Source organism: Acanthaster planci, linkage group LG06, assembly GCF_054643075.1.
Source record: "Acanthaster planci isolate LZ-2023a linkage group LG06, COTS_SCS, whole genome shotgun sequence".
Taxonomy (NCBI): Eukaryota; Metazoa; Echinodermata; class Asteroidea; order Valvatida; family Acanthasteridae; genus Acanthaster; species Acanthaster planci.
Window position 1 is genome coordinate 7,539,543 of NC_141782.1, and position 13,228 is coordinate 7,552,770.

A 13,228-nucleotide genomic window follows, 5' to 3' on the forward strand; every position below is an offset into this window, starting at 1 on the left:
AACAGCCTCTATGCATCTTAAAACCAAACGACACCCACATTAGCTTAATTTATAACAAATACCTGACATATATTCAAAACTGACCATCTGTTCAGGAAAAAAAGGACTGTGCATGAGGAGACAGAAAGATCAGGAAAAAGGTGTTTACCACCAAAATTAACATGGCCGGCTAATTTAACATGGACAGCTCTCAGCCTTAAATGACATACATGTACAAGCTCAATGGCAGCACGGCGACCGGCCCCATGTAAACAGGTGCATAAAACAAGTATTGATATTGGGTCAAGAGCACCCAGCAGATAAAGCTAGCTCTAACAACATATGAACATTTAAAAAAAAGGATGTGGCTGTCCATAATTTGTGGGTGATGATTGTAGTCAAATAACCAAAGCCCGATTTTCTTTTCTGTCTAACTCCCCAGGTTTTTATACCAGACCCTTAATTAGACCAGGGAGTGCCCGGAGCCTCGGTGGGAGAGCTTTTTGTGTGTGCCATGTTTACTTTGTTAGATTCTCCTGTTTGGAGATGGTTTCTCAAACTTTGCTCCCATTAAGCGTTTTGACTTGCTGGGACCTTTTTTGTTTTATGGGCACTGCCTACACTTTGGCCCCAATTAAAAGCATCCAGATAAGGTTATAAATTGGGGGTCATTAAAATTGCTAAAATGGATGCCTCACACATAAGGCAAATATGCATGTGGTATGAATCACTTTGCTGTTGACAAATTTAGGATTCTTCTTGACAACTACAGATTCGAGTTGATCCCTGAAGGTTAATTATCTCTGCAGGCATTAGTTTAATTCACCCAACTTAAACAAAAAGCCCATAGATATTTAAGACAAAAAGATCATTCTGCACAGATGAAAGAAATGACAAACAAATACCTACATGTAGCCTTTATTCCTCTCCTAACTTGGACAAGGCCCCAAGACATGACAAATGAAACAAACACCATGCAAAAATGAAGTAACCTTTGCATTTCACTTTTCTTTTCATCCCTGGATAAGTTGACAAATCCTGGAACAGAAGTAACGGCCATCTATATATGCACAGATCAACGAATGTCCAATCATTAACAATTCAGCTTCCAGGCAGGCACCTCTCGGATGGCGAGGCGTCTAAATATTCATGATTCTCTATCTGTCTGCTGTCTTCACTATCAAGTGATTAACGCAAAAGTGTGTTCCCATCTGTCAGTACTTGCTACTGTTTGTCTTTCATTTTTTCCCCCTTTCTCAGTCTCTCCCTTTTTTCCGGTTTCCCCTGCCATGGCTGTAGCCACTTCCCTCCTCGGCCCAAGGAAATCACATGCAAGACTTGTATTCACATAAGCCCTTAAGCTGGCTTCAAGTTCAGCATGATCAGTACTAGACACGGCCTACTTGTCAACCATTAATAGCCCCCGATATTGACGGTAGCGGAGCAGGGGCCATGCTGATACTTCTCCTGGATGCTGCCATGACCCCAGGGTACGGGTTTGGGCAGCGATATGGGGGGAGAATTCTGCCGCGAACTGTTTGGCTTTCCTATCTTTCACACAGCTTGAAACATTTCTTGTTTCCAGTACCCCGCCTAACCCACCCTGCCCGCAGGGCAACATGACAACATATTCAGCCCGCAGAGCCAGTCTGCCACAGTCCAGGAGAGGGGAAAATTTACAGCAGCCATTTCGTGAATAATTATTCCTTTCAGCTATGACTCGAAAGTGGAGACTTTTTTTACCATGAAAATTTGAGCAAGCAAGCCTTTCTCTCATGAGCCCCCAAAGAAATCTGACCAGTTTCAAACAGAAAATCAGTTTGTCTTCTGGATACTTGTATCCAACAAGAACTTTCTCTTTCAGAAAAGTAGATCTGTATGACATGGGTTCGAAGTATGAAATGTATACGGTGCATATAGACAACATGTCAAAAATTGCACATCTATACAAACTTGTGGTATACTTACTATTTTTCTAGGGTTGATTGCAAACACACAGGGATATCAGTCCTTTGTCAGCATAAATCTGAAGAGATGAACAGTGATAAACAAAAATAGATATTTTTATATTCAACAGACCAACAACAATTTCATCCCATCAAATCAAGATTCTTTCAAATACTTTCTTTCATGCCTTTTCACATTTTAGCATCTGTATCAGCTTTCTGAATGGACACAGACTGAATTAAAGTTCTTTTGTGAGCTTGTTTGCAGAACCAAAAAAAAACCAGTAGGATTGGCCCTTTAGCTGGTTTTAGTAGCATGCGCATCATCTTTTTGCCATTCTTTTAACACATCCCACAGACTTCCTGCGTTTTTAAGTCGGCAAGCCATCATAACCTTTGTCTTGAAAACATAAGTCTCAAAGCTTCACACCATGACACGTGACAGGATATGTCTTAGCTTAGTTGAACATTGTCTTAATGTAAAAATGACTTACTGGCAGAAGGCAAGTGTAAATGATCAAAGAAAATGTATCATGGACATAACAAGGACAGCACATGTGGAAAAAGTAAATCACACACACACACAAAAACACCTCGTGATCCCTTTGGGGGAATGAACACAAATGTACACCCTACAACTACGCAGATGACTAAGTTAAATGTGGACCCAAAGCAGTAACAGAACCCAAGACATATGAAGTGAGCTACGGAGTTCTTACCGCTCTGCCTAGCTTACCTACATGTATGAATCAACCAGCTAACCCCTTTAAAAGTCCAACACACAGGTAAGTGCTGGCTTTATTTCCGACAAGTTGTGCATGCCATCCAACAAAACACACTCAGCAAACCATGACACGACACCCACCTTGTAAAAAAACCACTTTTATTGGTACAAAAACAGACAGTCACAGCACAGGCTTACCCTAGAACAAAGACCATCCCACGACCATTCTGAACTTGACTGAAACCCGCCAGCAGTGCACACATGTAATGTCAGAACGTCATCACCTTCTTGTGGAGAGCAGACACCGATGTATAAACAGACCCACAGAACATTAAAAGCAAAACTCAGCCACCAACTAATAAACCCACTAATTTTTTTTTTTTTTTGCGCCTCTTGTTAGATAGCAGTGCTTAATTCTGTCAATAATTAGTAGTCAATCATTAACCCACATCCATTATCCCCATACAATGACTCAAGTTCAAAGATGCAGTGATATTGCCCGGAAGACTAAAAGAGTTCCAAAGGTGGGACATGATTGTGTAATTTAGAGTTATGTTGGGCCTTGATATCGAACAATTAAGGTGATACAGATAATGCAACCAGATGGGCAGATTTGGACAAACTACAGACTGCCCGTCAAGTTTCATGAGCCTCTTGTTTTCGGTGGTTCACCTGATCACATATTTCAAATTGTTACACTAAAACTAGTGGCATGCGTTCTGTATATAACCTATGCTCTGAAATCTATTGAAAGTAAAGTATATCAGGGTGACATAAATTGAAATCACAGTCATATTTGTACATAGTGTAGTACCTCCCCCCAAGGAAAGACACACAGAATATTCACACCATACTGGCACATTCATGCAACAAATATACTATACTACGTAGATAGCAATGTCAAACTATCAGAACAGAGGATCAATATCAAGTGATTGCAGTGGCATGGAGCAAAAATGAACTAAAAACCATCTGTCAATGATAATTATGTACTTGCAGATGAGTGAAGCCTGAACTCTTGTCTAGTTGGAAATAACCACCAGGCTTGAAAGACAAGGACATGTCCTGTGGTTCTTCCCCCCTCCCCCCACAATAAACCCACACTATTCACTGGTAACCATGTTAGTTTTTGTGTCTCACAGGCCACTTGTTCTCGTCCATTTTTTTCCCTGCAAATTTCCACCCTGTGTTGGACTGTTGTAAAATCTCAGTGGATACAACAATGGCACTTCCACTCTGTTCGAAATCTCAAAGCTGCTCCAGACATAATTACAGTCAACAATGAGGGGCCAAGATTAGATGCATGTCTAACAGCTGGTATCTTGGGGGGAAAAAAGTTGATCTGAAGACCATGTCTTGCTCCAGATAAATCAACTCCACTTCAGGATGGACAAAAGTGTCCATCTTGACAGGCAAAAGCATGCATCAGCCCCAGAAAACAGGATGTTCTTTTGGGAGTTGGATCAGAAGGGGAAAGATCAAACTATCAACTACCCTAAAGCCATGAAAGAACTTCTCTACAAACTTGAGGAAAAACACAATAATAATACGAGAGGTATTACCCTCACACCACACACAAAGTACGGAAAGGGGGGATCTGCGAGGAGTTACTTTGTGTTGATCTCAGCACAAGGAAGAGGGTGGAGGCAAGCTCACTGATTTTGGCCCTGTTTGGTGACACACAGCTTTTTAAGATGAGGAAAATCCAATATTCCGAGTGAAAAATACTGTGATTTGCACCATTTCAAAAGGCGAATTACAGAGCTTGTCAAACAGACACTGCTGTCTTGCATGGCTTTTTATCTGGGCAAATGAGTGCTTTATAATAATGACATATCCTCTTCTGAGCTAAAATGCACCCTCACTGGCAGAGGAGAGAAAAGCTGCCAGGAAGCTTTTGAACTAGGCTTGCGTATGCGCCCAGCACGCAAAGAAACAGTCCAACATAATTTGGTCAAGCATTCTCAGTTTGCCGGACAACAAACATGCAAAAGCCTGAGTTCCGATCAGAGGATCATTGTTCCAATGTACAAAAAAAGCCCTCTCTTGTTCCCACTCAGAGCAGATTATTGGTTATACAAGATTGTGGAGAATGTCATGGGAAGACAAAAAAAGGACTTGCAGCATGCAAGATAGTTCCCACCATTTTGCTGATATAAAGATAAAGTTATGTAGATCAATCTAGAGTAAATAGATGGGTATTTTTATCTTGAACTACTAAGCAGTGCATGCATTAACACTCTCATGAAGGAGGCACATGTGTCAGCAAAAGCCCTGTCACCCTATCACACTGCCACTGCCACCAGCCCTCAAAGGGGACAACTTCAAGCTGTCCGTGAGTTGTGCAGAACCCATTGTCATGCTAGCCCATTAAATGACGGCAGCTTTCCCCCAGTAATTCGTAGTTTTCGTGCATAAAATGAACCCGGGCTGGAAAAAGATGGGGGGGGGGATCTTGTGACCTGCTGAGAGAAAGGTAGTTCTTTTCAGTCCGTCTGCCCCCAAACACAATACCGCCCTGATCCCCAATTGTGTTGGGCACACAGCGGGGGCATTCATTCACTTCAACAATTTGCATATAACTTTGCATTCAATTATCAAAGATGGCATAAAAACTGCTTAGCCCCAAACGACAAGCAGTGCCCATTGCGCTGCACTCTATAGTACAGTGCATGAGGGGGAGCCAATTTGCCCACTGGCTATTGTACTAGTGAATTACAGTATATGTAAGCTTTAGTGGTAATAGAGCTGCCTTTTCCTTCCCTTCTTCTCAATCCTACAGTCAGTGTCCCACGCACAAGAAAACCTTTGAGTCAGTAAATCACAACCCAATGACCTGCTTCACACCTTTAGATCCAGAAGGTTCCATCCATTTATACAAAGAAAAATCTCCAAATGAGGAAGAGCATGCCAAGCACACTAATTTTAATGAAAAAGCACAATGCAGAAACTGCTTACATGTTTAGTCCAGAAACAACCAGGATGAATAACAGACTGACCTACAAATCTCCATAGGGCATCAAACAATCAGTGAATCATACCTAATACTCATGGATAAATGAACTTTATTTTTCGGGCGGACTAGTCATTCATAACACAAGCACACAACCTTTTTTTTTATCAGTAGGGCCCCAAGACACTGCCAAGCAGATCCCATTTTTCTACCTCCCCAAGAAACATAAATTTCTATCTGGAATGCCCCCAAGCTGCTATAATTTTTTTCTTCATCAACCAGTATTTCCATGAAGGCCCCCCTCCAATGGAAGTCGATTGGGCAATTCCTGGGCATAATGTCAACATTTGCAACCATACAGCTCCAGGCTTTAATGACAGGTCAAGATTTTACGGAATGTGACAAATGGGAGTATATAACCCACAGTGATTGTTAACAGATGATGCTGATTGGTCGAGGACAGAGCCATGCCAGGGCCGCAAAGTGAAAGACGACACCCGCCCTTGTGAAGTAGCTGGGTGACCATGACTTTCGCCTTACAGACACGATTCACAAACTCACAAACTGCCGACTGAGGGATGACCTTTGACACAAACAGCAGCAGTCACCAACACAAACCAGTACCGGATTCCCATCACTGCTTCGCCATGAAGCCAGATTCGATCATCCATTTGTAAAACGCATTATGCACACACGCATATGGGGGCACAGAAACATGGCATCACAGTATAGATTCTCATAGTTTCTTTGAAAAGTGAAAGGTGGCGTTGTTAAGGCTTCGGCGAATACTACATTCGGCAAGTAGCGGGAGATGAAGTATAAAAACTGAGGAGAAGATTTTGATGTTTCACCAAGGTGTGAAACAATTTTACAAAGAAATGCCAGACTGACTAACTCTCTACATATCTGCACACTGGATAAGCTTGTACAACACACAGTATAACCTGAACACAATGGGCTTGCGTGCTGTTCTTCCATTGTACATGCACATGTACATGCTGTTGGAATACATTCAAAGCAGCAGAGAATTAAACATCGCCACTGGTCATTGCTGACAAGACCACAACTGAGTATACAGACAGGCTACCAGTCAGTTGACCCCCACATGGAGGTCACTGGCTCCCTATGCACTTGGCTGCTCCAGATTACCTCATCTAAGGTCAGCCACTGGTCTGCTGGTCAACCACTGTGAAATGTATGGAATGTATGTCAAGGGGAGAGACAACCCACAAGGGATGTAGGCTGCACAGCATAATGAGTGCACACTCACACACAATGTAGCCATTATACACAAACAAGTGCTGGTACAGTACATGCACAAAATATACATGTACATGTACAATGAAAGAACACTCTCAACCCTGGTTATTAAAAGCAAGAGAATTCTACATCATCTCTTTTTTTCCCCTTAACACATCACTCACCAGACAGCTGGGAATTGGCTTGCCTTTATACAATTACACCAGTACTGTTGGAATAACCTTGGATTTAGTCTGGCCAGGGACTAGAAGTGGAAGTCAACACAAGTTAGACTGCTCTGGGCTGTAATTACCTAAATTCAACCATGAAATTCTAATTTCCTCACTAGTGCCGTAGACTCCCCCATTGAAGTACAAACACCCTTCACTGAGAAGTTTGTTCTCACTATAAAAAGAAGGCTGCAGAAAAAGCAGTTGAACTTACCTGTGAATTGTGGTTGACACGCTCTGTTTCAGATCACAGTGTACATGTACGTGTACATGTACCTGTACAAGCACCCATGTTGTGCCGGTGTACTGAATATGGAGACCTACATTAACTGCCTTGCAAATCCTCACAGCACTCATTGAAGAGATATTGCTCTCTGTGTCCCGGTTTAAATTGTGAAACATTAGAAACCATTAGCCATGCACTAGATCATCTCCGTCATTATGCTGGCGTATTTTTTTTTTCTTGGCAATGTGACTGCCAATTATTTAGCTGGCTTTATTACGGTTCACAGGACAATCTAGCCTTCTAGTTATTAACCTCACCTGACCCCTGGCAAAATATCTCCCACAGCCGGCTGTCAAATATTGCATTACAATAAACATCCCGTGTAATTAATGGTCGCCAGGCTTTACACTTGGCTCCATTAAAAATCCCCGAAAGAATGGCACTTGGGTTTAGATGGAGGGCCCGGTTAACATCGTTTGACATGTTCCTGCGACATCTTAGCCAGTGTTAATGGGTCATTTGATTGGCTGACTCATCAGGAGAAAAAAAAGGAATAAAAGAAAGAGAAGCATGAAAAGAAAGAAAAAACAGAGAGGAAGAAAATGGGGGAAATGCTTTGTGTGATGAGCCCTGTGGCAAAATACGAACAGCTCCTCTGACTGGCCTTTCACCGCTGTTCAGTTTTTATTATGCAGGTTTTAATTGGAGATGGCCGAGCTTTTGTTGCAGAGTGGCTTTCTCTCAATAGGCAGGAAGTAGGCCATTTGTGCCACATATGTGCATGATAATCAAGGGGAATTAAGGGCTGGGAAATGTGGGGGGATATATATTCTGAAGCCCCTTTAGTGATAGATTAGCAGTTAACTCGGGCTGAAGCTCCAGTGGGGCTCACCGGGGTCTCTGTTGCTTCTTGCGGCTTGTCTTGGGGTTTTATCAATAATTTATGACAGCATAATGTGACTGTAGCAGTCCGACAAAAGGCCGGCGTGATTCTGTTCTTATGAAATGATATCATTTAGACAGGTGGGAGAAAGAAAAATCAACCTATCCAAATCCCAATCTTACATGACAGGTGCATTAGCTGACGTTTGAGATGAGAACTCCATCCATTCGCAAATCCTTGCACAGCTCTCAGCAAATTCCCCGAAGTAAAAAAAAAAAAAACAGCAAAATAGCAACATTGACCTCTGATGGAGGAAACAACAAATGATAGAAGTGCAGGTAAAACAGCTTTAACGGAGCTTTTGTCCATGGACAGCCTTCTGACACCTTTACTGGCTTCAATTCCTCCACTGATTAATTAAATTAATTGCGAAAATCACATAATCATTGTGCACACAGGCAGGTTAGCACTGCATATCTGTGTAGAAATTGCTTTTTTTTTTAGGAGTAAAGAAGTGTCGATGACAATATTCATTTTTCTTGCATTATGTACCCTCTTATAAAGTTGGCGATTTCGGTGTTTCCTTGAATGTTCCTATCTAACCCCAAACTCAATTCAGGAAGGGGAAAACACTGTGTGAACCTGTGCAAGTCCACACACCCATTTTCACTTCCTGTGTTGTGTGGACATCTTTTGTTCTACAGTCCACTCAAGGAACAGTATGCTTCTTTGGAAATATGGTGCCTTGTGGAGACCCAGGAGAATGGGTTGAATAGGTCTCCACAAGGAATTTCTAAAGGTGTACAGGTCTCCATAAGGATTTCACAAAACTAATATTTGGAAATTGCTCAAAAAGGAGAAATTTTTGACGAGTAAGGATCTGTCGCAAATTGAAGTGTTTCATATTATTAGGGACATTAGGTCAAAATTTCAGTCTAGGAGAGTGATTCATGTTGAAATGGGAGCATTTTGACAACACTGCTTCACACGCGACCGTATCAGTACTGGAGAACAAAGTCATGTCACCACGAGGATACAAGTTTTGGAACAGGAGTGCACACACACCAATCTTGGATGACTCTTTTTACAGCCAGGTAGTCAAGACTTTGGCAAATGTTCCCACTAATCCGAGACAAGTGACTCTATGAACCCGATCTAATCTTGAGGGACCACAACTCATTTCATACTCCATCTGCTTCACCTTAACGCTAACTGTAATCAAGGAAGGTTACTCACAAGTAAACTTCCTCAGAATAAAAAAAGGGTCCGTGTTCTCCTCAAACAGTATTTTGGAAGAGTGTTTTTGTAAAGCATCACATCACCGAATAATTATGGCTATGTCTGACAAGTGGCTGCATGAATACCCCCCCTCCTTCAATCTTACTCTGGGGGGACCTGGCTCATTTCAGAACCCCATCTGCTTTATCTTAATGGTAACTGTCAACAGCTTCATAATAATCCATCCAATGGGCCAGGCCCAGGCTTTCACTAATTAAAACTGGTCCATAAAAGGGCATGGCCAGGAAACCCAGCATAGGTTAATAGTCCCACAGGAGTTACCTAGATATGCCAGGCATTTCAACAACTGCTGACATGTGTTGCACAAGCTCTTTGCTACTTCCCTTTTCTGTCTACTGAGGAGGAAAAAAATCATCACATATAAAGCCAGGTACTAAAGATGTATTTTTGGTCTTTTCTTATGACCTTTGACACATAATCTGGAGCTGGCTTTGTCCGGATTAGGTCTCAGTGCACCTGCTTCGAAAAAAGGCTATGTAATGAGTTTACACTGTGCTCCATCAGAAATGGAAAATTCCAATGCCGGTAACGATCTGTTTATTGTTTTAAGGGCAACTGGAATGAAACAGATCATTAAATCTCAGAATCGATGACATGATTTTATTATTAAAGAGAAGCCTAGCACACTTGTGGTTCAGGTAGAAGTGTTTTTTCCAGTCAGTTAACCCTTGTTTACTTCTTAACTGGCACTGTACTCATTTGAGAAATGCTTCTAAGTTTAACATATGAAAGAAAACCTTTTGAAGCCCAATCCACACCCATCAACAGCCAATCAACACCAGTAAGTGTCTTTGCTTCCATCCATCACTACGTTACTAACACCCCGAGTTTACTCAGGGTGGAAAAGCAAATCTCTGCAAACGCCAGGCAACAAGAGGGGAAAAAACCAAACTGAATAATGCCGAGATCTGATCAGAATTGCAGACCACAAGTGCCATTGACTGACTGCATTTTGTTTCTGTTATGGCATTCCATTCAGCTACACTCGACAGAGCTGTAATCAACTTGTTGCGGAACAAGAGTGCATTCGAGAACCTTTCACTTTATAGCCGGCCAGTCACAACGAGTGAGCCTAGCCATGGCATTCCATTACTCATTGGTAGACTGCTCCTGTGGTTTCCTTTCTTTTTTCCCTGGGTAAGTCAGGCTTAGAAGCACACAGTGTTAATACTAGGCGACGGTATGCAAATGACAAGTCCGTCTTCAGAAGAGAGAGGGGGGAAAAGGAGAGGGTTGGGTGAACTTTTCTTAATCAGCGACAGGTTATTGCCCCGGTTGTTCCAGGCAAGCAGAGCGCCGGGGGACTCCCGAGATATTATCCCATATGCTGCCTGATGTGAGTGACACCTCCCCAATCCAATTTAGGACGAAATCAAAACAAAGAAGGATAGGTTATTTTATGCGCACTAGCCAGATTGCAACCCCTGATTGCAGAGACGCAGGGCCAGGGAGTATGTAAAAAAGGCTCTGATTACAATCCCACCTTGACTGTGGCTCAGATTGTGTCTCCCCCTCCCAACACACACACACACACGGACACATGCCAACCCTTCCATACTGGACAACCCCCGCCAGTAATGATGAATTAGGGCTAGGATGAAACAAATAAATCAAAGCCTGCACAGGCATGCCCGCAGTGACTTGTGGGAAGGCGGGAATTCCCGTAAGCTACCTGTCCGCGGATTGGGTTCCTCTCCGCAAGCTGTTCCTGGGCCACTTGAGAGATACATTCTATCTCTTTCTCAACACAGAATTCAACCAAAAAGAGAAGAAAAGGGGAGAAATAAGGATGGGCACGGTGATTACTGCAAATGGAATGAGCGCAACAAAAGAAACGACTTGAAGCCAGAGGCAGCGCCAATCGAGCTCAGCCAGGCAGGACAGGAAATGGCTTCGGAATAAGTTTCGAGTGACATCACAAGTAGGCTAAAAAAGTCAGGTTTTTCTTTCTCCGCAGGGAAAAGCATTAGCAGAAAATTACTTCACTTTTTTTTTGAAGGGGGAGGGAATTAAGTGTTTCAGGCAGCACTTAATACTAATGTTTCATTGCCAAGCTCAACCATTTATCAAAAGATGCACTGGAGGGTTCTAACATATAAGCAGTGAAATTTGCCATTCAAATTAGGTTATTTTAGCTCAGCTTCCCATGACCAAAAATAACAGCGCCACAACCTAGAAAATGGAATAAGAAATAATGGAAAGAGAATAAACTTAACCCTAAAAGTTACAACATAATCCGTGAAACTCATTTTTTCTTCCTTCCTAAAGCACACAACATGTCTACCCAGTCAACGTCACAAATTCTCCGAAGCACTGCCAGTGTGATACTTGAACCTTCCCCGGTCATTTCCCACAGACATCCATGCATTTCGTCATCCATGCACTGCCAAAGAACTCATTCAAAGTCTTGTGTGGCAGACATTAATGTACTGAGGCAAATGCCAAGCTCTTTGGTTGGCTGGTGGCGGGCTTTGACTTGAACGGAGAATTGTCTGTGGAGCATGAAAAGCTCCAGGCTGGATGGGTCTTTTTCTTTCCTTTTTGCCAGCATTACGACATGTGCATGCTTCCCTGCATGCTGCACAGGGTGTGATCCTAATGTGGCTATGGCCCACATTTGAGTTGCCATAGTCACAGGGCTTAAACATTTACAGAAAGAGGACCAATGAAGCCTACCTGATGATGACCTCCGACCTGCGACCCGACCTAGTAGTTAAACAGCAGGTGAGTGACCACTGGTTGCATAGACCAAAGAGCTTTGGATTAATCATGAGTGCAGAGTGACCAACAGGTCAACTGTCATCATACCAACAACAGGTTTAGCAGTCTGATGCTTAGGCCGAGTAACAACTTGCTACCTCCCCGGCCCCCAGTGGTAGATCGTCGGGTAAGAGCACAGTCTAAACACACCGATTGCCATCAGCTAAACAGACTGATTCCTAACTGGGTGAGATCCTAAAGCTTTCATTCTGCCAGCTCGCACCGCAAGCCACCGACTGAGAAGCTGACTAAATGAATGCATACACGAGCCTCTGTACAAGAAATTAATGTTGGCAGGCGGCTGATCGGGCCTGCTAATGTCATAGGGTCATTAAACCCCATGTGGACAAGAATGACTAATAGTTTCTCCCAGCACTGATCAACTTCCACTCATCTACACAACCTACTACGCAAGGCACTGCAAGGGAAAATATCATGGGCCGGCTGGCTCAAGGGGCTGGACAGACCTGAGTACCAACTTGTACTGTTTTACAGGCCGGGGTATCAAGTTCTAATCGCGGGTATATAATTGCAGTCTGCATACTTAGCAGCGCTGGTATTCAGAATGTGCATAAGATGCTGTCCCAGTAATGACGGCAGTGAGAAGGATGGGAGAAGAATGAGATAGAGCAAAAGAGAGACAAGGAAAGAGAACACGAAGAAAGGAAAAAAAAAAAGAGACTTGGTGACTAACTGCATGCATGCTGCGATGCACAGATATGGAAATATGCATTTGCATAATTGTTTCCATTAAGCGCGGTACTCAAGTGCCTGCCTCGCCTGACATTTTGCTAATCAGCAAGATGAATCTGCTAAAAGGCAATACCAGAAAAAGAAGATTAGAGCTTTCAAAAAAGAAAAAAAAAAGCACTGGACTAAACCATGGGACAGCAAATGGGGCTCGTCTGTCCTCATCAGCATGTTCGGCTTTGAAGAGTCCCTTGACAGATTGTCAAAAAAAGAGAGAAAACCCATTCCTGCCGGACCGC

The 13,228-nt window shown here is 42.8% G+C and overlaps 1 protein-coding gene across 10 annotated transcripts in view; it reads right to left on the bottom strand.

Annotated features, from left to right (window-relative positions):
• The window catches only part of LOC110979988 (zinc finger homeobox protein 3-like), a 113,298-nt gene that overhangs the window by 31,513 nt on the left and 68,557 nt on the right, over nucleotides 1-13,228 (bottom strand). For 7 of the 10 annotated variants that reach the window (XM_022236216.2, XM_022236213.2, XM_022236215.2 and 4 more), the window contains one exon: nucleotides 1,948-2,005. The gene's annotated coding sequence lies outside the window, so the exon portion shown is untranslated. Of the gene's footprint in view, nucleotides 1-1,947; nucleotides 2,006-2,847; nucleotides 2,985-7,285; nucleotides 7,661-12,155; nucleotides 13,041-13,228 lie in introns of those variants that run through there. The other 3 variants (XM_087137838.1, XM_087137839.1, XM_022236224.2) reach the window with 3 other exon arrangements.